General features: G+C 42.0%; 1 protein-coding gene across 3 annotated transcripts in view; it reads right to left on the minus strand.

Moving 5' to 3' along the window:
* Positions 1 to 12176, minus strand: part of bckdhb (branched chain keto acid dehydrogenase E1 subunit beta) — a 245744-nt gene that overhangs the window by 138235 nt on the left and 95333 nt on the right. The window lies entirely within an intron of this gene.

A 12176-nucleotide genomic window follows, 5' to 3' on the forward strand; every position in this document is an offset into this window, starting at 1 on the left:
TTGATGTGACGGCTGTTGGTTACCCAAGCTTCACAGCTATGAAGGAGGGTGGCGTCACAGACTGCTTGGTATACGGCAACCTTTGTGGAGGGACGAAGGCTCCTGTTCTGAAAGACTCTACACCAAAGTCTCCCAAAGGCAGCTGATACCTGTTTAATGCGGCTCTGGATGTTGTTGTCAATGCCGCTATCCTCAGAGAGAATGCTCCCCAGATATTTGAAAGATGGCACTACTGACAGCTTTTCATCACTAACGGTGAAGGCAGGTAGAGTGGGTGGGACACTGGTACTCCATTGGCAAACCACTTCTGTCTTGGTGGTATTGACAGTCAGCCCCATCCAGCTGCATGCTCTCACCACCACAGCAAGGACAGTCTGAAGATCCTCCAGAGCATGAGCCACAAGAGCACAGTCATCTACATACTGCAGCTCCAGGACCCGCTCTCCATGGAGTTTGGTGGTTACGCGGAGCCTCCTGATGTCAAAGAGGTTGCCATCTAATCTGATATCCACTGCCACACCGCTGCTGTCTTCAATCTCGTTGTGGAGAAGCTTGGTAACACACAAGAGGAAGATGTTAAAGAGCACTGGCGCTAGCACACACCCCGCCTCACCCCTGTGCGTACAAGGAAGGGCTCACACTTTTGTCCTCCTATGGTCACCCGAGCAGTCATCCCATCGTGGAACTGGCAGAGGATGTTAACAAATTTATTGGGACAGCCAAACCTGAGGAGGACATCCCAGAAGAGATCTCTTTGCACAATGTCGAATGCTTTGGAGAGGTCGACAAAGACCATAAACAGGTCCTGATGTTGCTCCCGGCACTTTTCCTGAAGCCGCCGGGCTGTGAAGATCATGTCGATCGTGCTCCTGTTCTTCCTAAATTCGCACTGCGATTCAGGCAGCGTTGACTCGGTGATGTTGCTAGTGAATCTCTGAAGCATCACCTTAGCCAGGACCTTTCCAGCAACAGAAAGGAGTGATATGCCCCTACTATTGCCGCAGATGGCCTTGCCACCCTTGTTCTTATAAATGACAACGATGTTTGCATTTCTCCATTGCTGTGGGACGTTCTTATCAGTCCAGGCCTTGGTGATGTACTGGTAGAGGGTGCTCATACACATGTACCCTCCATTCTTCAGTAACTCAGCAGGGATATTATCAGTGCCAAGGGACTTCTTGTTCTTAAGGGAATGGACAGCTGATCAAACCTCCTGGAATGTTGGTGGTAGACGGAGATCATGAATAGGAGGAAGTTCAGGCAGTTCGTCCAGGATGGTGGGGTCTGCGTCAAGAGTCCTGATTAAGCAGGGTGTTAAAATGCTCAGCCCACCTCAGCAGAATGGTATTCTGATTCTTCAGCAGTGTTAGACCATCTGCTGTTTTCGGGGGACTATTGCAACGATCTATTGGGCCGTAGATGGTTTTGACAGCATTGTAAAAATCATGCATGTCATTATTATCGGCAAAGGACTGGATTTCATGTGCCTTTTCAGTCCACCACTCATTTTGTATGGCCTGTATTGCCTTTTGCACTTTCCTCTGAGCTGCCTGCCAATGCTGCCTGATGCTGGTGGATAAAGGGTTGTCTAAAGTTGCCCGGTGTGCTTTGTGTATGTCCTTAAGCAAGTTGTGGATGGTGTCTGAGTTATCGTCAAACCAGTCTTGGTGGTTCCTGCTCTTATGGTCGATGGATTGGGCTGCTGCCTCATGAAGCACAGAGCTGATATAGGTCCACTGTTGTTCCATGGTATTTTCTCAACTCAGACAAGGTTCCAGCTCTCTTAGTTTCTCACAACCTTAGTTTCTTAACAGCCCTCTACACTATCCACAACACCCCCAACTTTTGTGTCATCAGCAAACTTACAAACCCATCCCTCCACTTCCTCATCCAGGTCATTTATAAAAATCACGAAGAGTAAGGGTCCGAGAACAGATCCCTGGGGCACACCACTGGTCACCAGCCTCCATGCAGAATATGGCCTGTCTACAACCACTCTTTGCCTTCTGTGGGCAAGCCAGTTCTGGATCCACAAAGCAACGTCCCCTTGGATCCCATGCCTCCTTACTTTCTCAATAAGCCTTCCATGGGGTACCTTATCAAATGCCTTGCTGAAATCCATATACACTACATCTACTGCTCTACCTTCATCAATGTGTTTAGTCACATCCTTAAAAAATTTCAGTCAGGCTCGTAAGGCATGACCTGCCCTTGACAAAGCCATGCTGAGAATTCCTAATCATATTATACCTCTCCAAATGTTCATAAATCCTGCCTCTCAGGATCTTCTCCATCAACTTCTCAACCACTGAATTAAGGCTCACTGATCTATAATATCCTGAGCTATCTTTACTTTCTTTCTTGAATAAGGGAACAAAATCCACAACCATCCAATCCTCCAGAACCTCTCCCGTTCCCATTGATAATGCAAAGATCATTGCCAGAGGCTCAGCAATCTCCTCCCTCGCCTCCCACAGTAGCCTGAGGTACATCTTGTCTCCCTTTCTCTTCACCGTCTACACCTCGGACTTCAACTACTGCACAGAGTCTTGCCATCTTCAGAAGTTTTCTGATGACTCTGCCATAGTTGGATGCATCAGCAAGGGAGATGAGGCTGAGTACAGGGCTACGGTGGGAAACGTTGTCACATGGTGTGAGCAGAATTACCTGCAGCTTAATGTGAAAAAGACTACGGTGCTGGTGGTGGACCTGAGGAGGGCTAAGGCACCGGTGACCCCTGTTTCCATCCAGGGGGTCAGTGTGGACATGGTGGAGGATTACAAATACCTGGGGATACGAATTTACAATAAATTGCACTGGTCAAAGAACACTGAGACTGTCTACAAGAAGGGTCAGAACCGTCTCTATTTCCTGAGGAGACTGAGGTCCTTTAACTCTGTCGGACAATGCTGAGGATGTTCTACGAGTCTGTGGTGGCCAGTGTTACCATGTTTGCTGTTGTGTGCTGGGGCAGTAAGCTGAGGGTAACAGACACCAACAGAATCAACAAACTCATTTGTAAGGCCAGTGATGTTGTGGGGATGGAACTGGACTCTCTGACGGAGGTGTCTTAAAAGAGGATGCTGTCCAAGTTGCATGCCATCTTGGACAATGTCTCCCATCCACTACATAATTTACTGGCTGGGCACAGGAGTACATTCAGCCAGAGACTCATTCCACCAAGATGCAACACTGAGCGTCATAGGAAGTCATTCCTGCCTGTGGCTATCAAACTTTACAACACCTCCCCTGGAGGGTGAGACACCCTGAGCCAATAGGCTGGCCCTGGACTTATTTCCATCTGGCATAATTTACATATTATTATTTATCGTTTTATATTGCTATATTTATACCCTATTCTTGTTGGTGCAACTGTAACAAAACCCAATTTCCCTCGGGATCAATAATGTCTATCTATCTATCTATCTCATCCGGTCCCAGCGACTTATCCAACTTGATGCTTACCAAAAGCTCCAGCAAATCCTCTTTCTTAATATCTACATGCTCAAGCTTTTCAGTCCGCTGCAAGTCATCACTACAATTACCAAGATCCTTTTCCATAGTGAATACCGAAGTAAAGTATTCATTAAGTACCTCTGCTATCTCCTCCGGTTCCATACACACTTCTCCACTGTCACACTTGATAGGTCCTATTCTTTCATGCCTTATCCTCTTGCTCTTCACATACCTGTAGAATTCCATGGGGTTTTCCTTAATCCTGCCCACCAAGGCCTTCTCATAGCCCCTTCAGGCTCTCCTAATTTCTTTCTTAAGCTCCTTCCTGTTAGCCTTATAATCTTCTAGATCTCTAACATTACCTAGCTCTCTGATCCTTTTATAAGCTTTTCTTTTCTTCTTGACTAGATTTACTACAGCCTTTGTACACCACGGTTCCTGTACCCTACCATAACTTCCCTGTCTCATTGAAACTTACCAATGCAGAACTCCACACAAATATCCCCTGGACACTTGCCACATTTCTTCCGTACCTTTCCCCAAGAACATGTGTTCCCAATTTAAGCTTCCAAGTTCCTGCCTGATAGCTTCATAATTCCCCTTACTCCAGCTAAACACTTTTCTAACTTGTCTGTTCCTTTCTCTCTCCAATACTATTGTAAAGGAGATAAAATTATGACTACTATCTCCAAAATGCTCTCCCACTGAGAGATCTGACACCTGACCAGATTCACTTCACAATACCAGATCAAGTACAGTCTCTCCTCTTGTAGGCTTATCTACATATTGTGTCAAGAAACCTTCCTGAACACACCTAACAAACTCCACCCCATCTAAGCCCCTCATTTTAGCGAGATGCCGATCAGTATTTGGGAAATTAAAATCTCCCACCACGACAACACTGTTATTATTACACCTTTCCAGGATCTGTTTCCCTATCTGCTCCTCGATGTCCCTGTTACTATTGGGCGGCCTATAAAAAACACTCAGTAGAGTTATTGACCCCTTCCTGTTCCTAACCTCCACCCACAGAGGCTCCGTAGACAATCCCTTCATGACGTCCACCTTTTCTGTAGCCATGACACTATCTCTGATCAACAGTGCCATGCCCCCACCTCTTTTGCCTCCCTCCTTGTCCTTTCTGAAACATCTAAAACCCGGCACTTGAAGTAACCATTCCTGTCCCTGAGCCATCCAAGTCTCTGTAATGGCCACCACATCATAGCTCCAAGTACTGATCCACGCTCTAAGCTCATCCGCTTTGTTCACAATACTTCTTGTGTTAAAATAGACACATCTCAAACCGTCAGAGGCTTTTTCCCCAGGGGTGAAATGGTTAACACGAGAGGGCACAATTTTAAGGTGCTTGGAAGTTGGTAGAGGTAAGTTGTTTTTTTTTTACGCAGAGAGTGGCGAGTGTGTGGAATGGGCTGCTGGTGAGGGTGGTGGAGGCGGGTACAATAGGCTCTTTGATAGGTAAATGGAGCTTAGAAAAATAGAGGGCTATGGGTAACCCTAGGTAATTTCTAAAGTAAGTACATGTTTGGCACAGCACTGAGGGCCGAAGGGTCTGTATTGTGCTGTAGGTTTTCTATGTTTCTAGCTACTTCTGCGCCATAAACATGAAACTTGCCAAGAATGAATTAAACTATTCACAACCTTGATGTCCTGTTTGTAAATAAGAATTAAAAGCAGGAATTGACTCTCTGAGCCAGTTCTGCTATCTTAGAAGATCACAACCAAGCATGTCACTCAGCTCCATCTTCCTGCACTATCCTCCTATTGCTTGATTCTTTTACGTCCAGAATTATTTCAATCTGTTTTCAAAGAACTTAGTCTCTGAGCCTCCACAATCTTTTGAGGTATGGAATTCTAAAGATTCACCACCCACTGAGTGAGGAAATTTCTCCTGATCTCAGTCCTAAACAACCATACCCTTTTTCTGAGACTGTGAACTTTGGTTCTAGACTCCGCAGCAGTGGAAATATCTCTTTGAACCTGGAAAGAGTTTTGTATCTTTTAGTGAGATCACTTCTCATATTTCTAAGTTCCTGAAAATATAGCCTGGTCTACTCAGTGACTCCAAGAGAACAATCCCATCATCTCAACAAATCTGCAATGTACTCCCTCTATATCCTTTATTGTGTAAGGGGACCAGAATCATACACAATGTTCATAATGTTGTGGTCTCACCAATTAATCAGTGCTGAGGATTCAGTTATTCTTGTCTTACTATCTTGGGCAGGCCAAGAGACCCGTCTACCTAACACCAAGCTCCTGACACAGACATTCTATTCTCATCTCTGTAATGGGAGATTACCAAAATCCTATACAATTACAATTAAAAAACCTTACTGAAATATTATCACAATGAAGGCCAATTTATCATTTGCCTTTCTAATTGCTTTCTGCACTAGCATGGTTTCATTGAGAGCTACTGATGACCTGCTTGTCCTTCTTTATAAACTAGTTTCCTCTGTTACATCTCCTGCTTCAGCTGTTGAACAATATAATCCTCAGTCACACTTTTATTACTGACTGACACAACAATTCCAATGTTCTACTGACCATCCGGCATTTGCTGGGTCATTTGCTAGTCTTAAATCTGGGTGTGGAGATTCAAATTAACAAAGTCCTGGTCTCTGGAATCTCTTCCTTAGACCTCTCTCAAAGGAAATCAAGGGAAACAATGTTAGCACAGTAAATGGCACTAAGGTTAAAAAAAAGTATGTTCCTCTTAAATAGCAGAGCAAACATGGGAGTCTGAATTACCTACTCCTGTTTTTACTTCTTCTTCTCAGGCTTTTCTAACACATTTTAAAATATTTTCTTTCACAGAGTTTTTGGTTAGGTTTGCTAACATCTTTTTGTGTTTTATGCCAAATTTCAGTTAACAATGATTCGATGAAATCAATTATAAAACACAAATGCTAACAATCATGTGCTTCCAGTGTTCATTTAAATTATAGAGAAGCTTTAAAAAAAAGATTTAAGATCATTTTAAAATTATTTTTGAAAAATGGAATGATATATATGAAAGAATAATACATCTTTCTACTTTGAACTGAAGGGAAAATATTACATGTGAAAGAAATTCTGTTAAATCAAAGTTACTCAATGTTCCAAAATATTTCATTTTCAATAGTTTGCTACACACTGAAGAACCTTTTTTTAACCCCCCCAAGAAATTATAATGCCTCTCTTCTGTCCATCTGAAAAAAGTATCAACATAATTATCACAGTCTTCAGATTGTGTTTTAAGTTCTTTAAATACACTTGAACATGCAAACAAATTGAAGTAGTCCTAATCATTAGAAACAAAATAATCAAACTGTAATTAATTTGTTTAAAGAAGAATTATGGAGCTATTCCATAAAAATGCTTCATAGTATTTCAACCCTTTCCAAAACAGCAATATGAGATTCTGAAATATAAATGCTCAAATAATTCTACACAGCAATCAATAATTTTTGTCATAACAAGACCTATAATAAGATTTGCACTCCTACCATTCATGATTTTCTGCTCACTCACCATACAACTCTAGTAAAGTTTTCCTCCACTAACAATTTTATCTTCCAGAATCTGTCTTAAAAAATAGATCTATCTTACGATGCAGCATTTCCAAATACTTCATTATATTATGCGATTCTACCAAAGAGTGTGCAAAGGGCAGGCAAAGGATAGGGCATAGTTGTAGCCAGAAGGAGTACAAATGCATTAGGGATGCAAAAATTAAAAAGGGTAGTAAACACAGTACTCAAAGTGTTATATCTCGATGCACGGAGTATAAGAAATAAAGTGACTGACCTTGTTGCACTATTACAGATTCTCAGGTGTAATGTAGTGGCAGTAAATGAATCGTAGCTGAAGGATGGTTGTAAATGGGAGCTAAAGGACCAAGGTTACATGTTGTAACGGAGGGACATGAAAGTAGACAGAAGAGGTGGTGTGGTTCTGTTGGTAAAGAATAGCATCAAATCAGTAGAAAGATGTTACATTGGATTGAAAAATATTGAATCCTTGTGGGTTGAGTTACAAAACTGCAACGGCAAAAGGATCCTGATGGCAGTTATCTAAAGGCCTCCCAACAGTAGCTGGGATGTGGGCCACAGATTACAATAGGAAATAGAAAAGGCAAGTCAAAAGGGCAATGTAATGATAGTCATGAGAGATTTCACCATGCAGGTCATTTGGGAAAATCAGGTAGGGAATGCAGGTTAGGTTAGTTAGGAAAATTCAGTCGCTAGGTATACATGGAGAGGTGGTAAATTGGATTAGACATTGGCTCGATGGAAGAAGCCAGAGAGTGGTGGTAGAGAATTGCTTCTCTGAGTGGAGGCCTGTGACTAGTGGTGTGCCACAGGGATCAGTGCTGGGTCCATTGTTATTTGTCATCTATATCAATGATCTGGATGATAATGTGGTAAATTGGATCAGCAAGTTTGCTGATGATACAAAGATTGGAGGTATAGTAGACAGTGAGGAAGGTTTTCAGAGCCTGCAGAGGGACTTGGACCAGCTGGAAAAATGGGCTGAAAAATGGCAGATGGAGTTTAATACTGACAAGTGTGAGGTATTGCACGTTGGAAGGACAAACCAAGGTAGTACATACAGGGTTAATGGTAAGGCACTGAGGAGTGCAGTGGAACAGAGGGATCTGGGAATACAGATACAAAATTCCCTAAAAGTGGCGTCACAGGTAGATAGGGTCGTAAAGAGAGCTTTTGGTACATTGGCCTTTATTAATCGAAGTATTGAGTATAAGAGCTGGAATGTTATGATGAGGTTGTATAAGGCATTGGTGAGGCCGAATCTGGAGTATTGTGTTCAGTTTTGGTCACCAAATTACAGGAAGGATATAAATAAGGTTGAAAGAGTGCAGAGAAGGTTTACAAGGATGTTGCCGGGACTTGAGAAACTCAGTTACAGAGAAAGGTTGAATAGGTTAGGACTTTACTCCCTGGAGCGTAGAAGAATGAGGGGAGATTTGATAGAGGTATATAAAATTATGATGGGTATAGATAGAGTGAATGCAAGCAGGCTTTTTCCACTGAGGCAAGGGGAGAAAAAACCAGAGGACATGGGTTAAGGGTGAGGGGGGAAAAGTTTAAAGGGAACATTAGGGGGGGCTTCTTCACACAGAGAGTGGTGGGAGTATGGAATGAGCTGCCAGACGAGGTGGTAAATGTGGGTTCTTTTTTAACATTTAAGAATAAATTGGACAGATACATGGATGGGAGGTGTATGGAGGAATATGGTCCGTGTGCAGGTCAGTGGGACTAGGCAGAAAATGGTTTGGCACAGCCAAGAAGGGCCAAAGGGCCTGTTTCTGTGCTGTAGTATCTATGGTTTCTATGCATCTCAAGTGAGTGAGTTTGTTGAATGCCAACGAGATGGGTTTTTGGAGCAGTTTGACATTGAGCCTACCGGGGATCAGCTATACTGGATTGGGTGTTATGTAATGAACAAGAGGTGATTAGGGAGCTTAAGGTAAAAGAACCCTTAGGAAGCAGTGATCGCAGTATGATTGAGTTTAACTTGAAACTTGATAGGGGGAAAGTGAAGTCTGATGTAGCAGCATTTCAGTAGGGTAAAGGAAATTACAGTGGTATGAGAGAGGAGCTGGCCAAAGTAAACTGAAAGGAGATGCTGGCAGGGATGACAGCAGAGCAGCAATGGGTAAAATGAGGAAGGTGCAGGATAGATGTATTCCAAAATCAAAGAAATACTCAACTGGCAAAATAGTACAACTGTGGCTGACAAGGGAAGTGGAGGTTATCATACGAGGAACATTTGATAGCTCTAGGTCTGTACTCACTGGAATTTAGAAGGATGTGGGGGGGATCTCATTGAAACCTTTTGAATTTTGAAATGCCTAGAGAGAGTGTATATGAAAAGGCTGTTTCCCATGGTGGGGGGGGGGGTCTAGAACAAGAGGGCACAGCCTCAGGGTAGAGCAGTGTCCATTTAAAACAGACACAGAGTAATTTTCACTAATTTTGCTTCTTTTATTCTGACTTTAAAAACTTTCAGACCCCTGCCAAAATGCCACCAAAGCTTTGACAATGGCTGGAAAATTACCTTACTGAACTAATTTAAAAGCTATCTGCCTAACATTATTACTTACCATCAGCTCCAGAGAAAACTGGAGTGCCAAAATCTACAATTGCACACCTGATGCATCTGCAAAATAAACTATGTGAAGAATGAGCATTATGTGAGGGGCAACAGGGAACATCCCAAAACTGAAACAGTGATGCTAAGGATTCAGATGTTGAAGAGGATCTCAATCAATGGTTTTCCATTGTAACTGGACAAGGTGTGCACGTCAGTGGACCAATGTTGAAAAAAAAACGAGAGAGGAGCTAGCTAAGAAGCTGCCCGTGAAGATTTTAAAGCAACAGATGGTTGGTTGTCTCGATGGAAATGTTGACTTCACATTAAATTCAAGAAAGTACATGGCGAGAAAGATAGTGCTGATGTTGTCAGTGCAGAAACATGGAAATCTACAAAACTCCCGATTAACTTCAAAAATTTTATGCAGTTGACATCTACAATGCTGATGAAAACAGGCTTTTGTTTCAAATCATGCCACACAGAATGGTTCCCTTGGCTACAAACATGCAACACTATTAGATTCAAAGAAACTAATGGATCGCATAATGGATCAATTATTTCCATGAGGTGGTCGCACTGATTTTGTTCATTTACAGTTAATCAAAACACAGTAGCGTACACTGGATGAATTCCTCCATTGATAAATTTTAGGAACGACTACACAGTTTTTCAGTACTGTGGTAGTTTTGATAATGTTCTAATTTGTTCTCTGCATTATTTAAATAATTAATTTGTTATTCAGTTAAACAGTAGCTTGTCTTTTTTATACCCTTTTAACTATTTCCTTGAAGCTTTGGCACTGAGACAGCCACTTAATTGGCCCAAAATGTACTGATCCCAATGCGTCCCAACTAACCAGAATCTACGCTACTTGGTTTAGTGAGTGTTCAACTAAATTGATACTGGGTTGGGATTTTATCCTTTGAAGATAAGACTGCATCCATACTCTCCAGTGATCAACAGAAGTTAGGTGTTCTAATTGAAACCTAACGTAGACTAACAGATGAGCAGATGTGTCTGGCATGTCTCAAACTGGAATCATAGTCTTAAACTAAGGGATCAGCCATTCAGGACTGCAATAAAACTACAGTTGGGTACATTTAGAGTACTGCGTAGATTTCTGGTTCCCACATGACAGGAAAGATGTTCTCCAGATGTTGTCTGGATAGGAGCATACTACAGCTATAAGGAGAGGTTGGACAAATTTTTACTGTAATGTTAGAAATTGGTGACCAACCAGATAGAAGTGCATAAAACTCAGAATCAGAATCAGGTTTATTATCACCGGCATGTGACGTGAAATTTGTTAACTTAGCAGCAGCAGTTCAATGCAATACATAATCTAGCAAAGAGAGAAAAATAAATAAATAAAATATCATAATAATCAATAAACAAGTAAATCAATTCCATATATTGAATAGATTTTAAAAAGTGCAAAAACAGAAATACTGTATATTAAAAATAAAAGTGAGGCAGTGTCCAAAGATTCAATGCCCATTTAGGAATCGGACGGCAGAGGGGGAGAAGCTGTTCTTGAATCGCTGAGTGTGTGCCTTCAGGCTTCTGTACCTCCAAGCTGATGGTAACAGTGAGAAAAGGGCATGCCCTGAGTGCTGGAAGTCCTTAATAATGGACACTGCCTTTCTGAGACACCACTCCCGAAAGATGTGCTGGGTGCTTTGTACGCTAGTACCCAAGATGGAGCTGACTATATTTACAACCTTCTGCAGCTTCTTTCGGTCCTGTGCAGTAGCCCCTCAATATCAGAGAGGGATGCAAACACAAAATAATCTGCAGATGCTGGGGTCAAAGGGACAGGGATGCAGCCTGTCAGAATGCTCTCTACAGTACAACTATAGAAATTTTTGAGTGTATTTGTTGACATGCAAAATCTCTTCAAACTCCTAAGCAAGTATAGCCGCTGTCTTGTTTTCTTTATAACTACATCAATATGTTCAGACCAGGTTAGATCTATCAGAGATCTTGACACCCAGGAACTTGAAGCTGCTCACTCTCTCCACTTCTGATCCCTCTATGAGGATTGGTATGTGTTCCTTCGTCTTACCCTTCCTGAAGTCCACAATCTGCTCTTTACGTGAGCCATCAATAGGAAAGGTAGTCAGAGGCTGTTTCCCAGGGTGGAAATCCCAGAGCAAAGGTGAAAAAGTTTAAAGGAGTAGCAGATGCCAGAGATAATGGTAGTAAATATGATAGTTTTGTTTAAGAGGCATTTAGAGAGACAAATGAACATGTGGGAAATAGAAGAATACAGAAGATGTGAAAACAGGTGGAATTAGCTGGACTAGCATTATGGGCACTGCAGACTTGGTGGACCAAAAGATTTGTTCCGCTGCAGTACTGTTGTATATTCTATGAAACAGGAATAGACTCAGTCCCTGAGTGTATTCAGGATTAAAGTTGTAAGGGATCAAGGGATGTGGCATTAAGAGTATGAAAGTGGCACTGAGATAAGAGATGATCATACTGAATAGAACTGCAAATACAAGAGGACAAAGCCTACTTTGTTTCTATTTCTTATTTAAGCTCACAGAAATACAGAACAGATTCCAACAATAATACATTTGTAGATGATTCTGATA

This window comes from Mobula birostris, chromosome 2 (assembly GCF_030028105.1).
Source record: "Mobula birostris isolate sMobBir1 chromosome 2, sMobBir1.hap1, whole genome shotgun sequence".
NCBI classification, from domain to species: Eukaryota; Metazoa; Chordata; class Chondrichthyes; order Myliobatiformes; family Myliobatidae; genus Mobula; species Mobula birostris.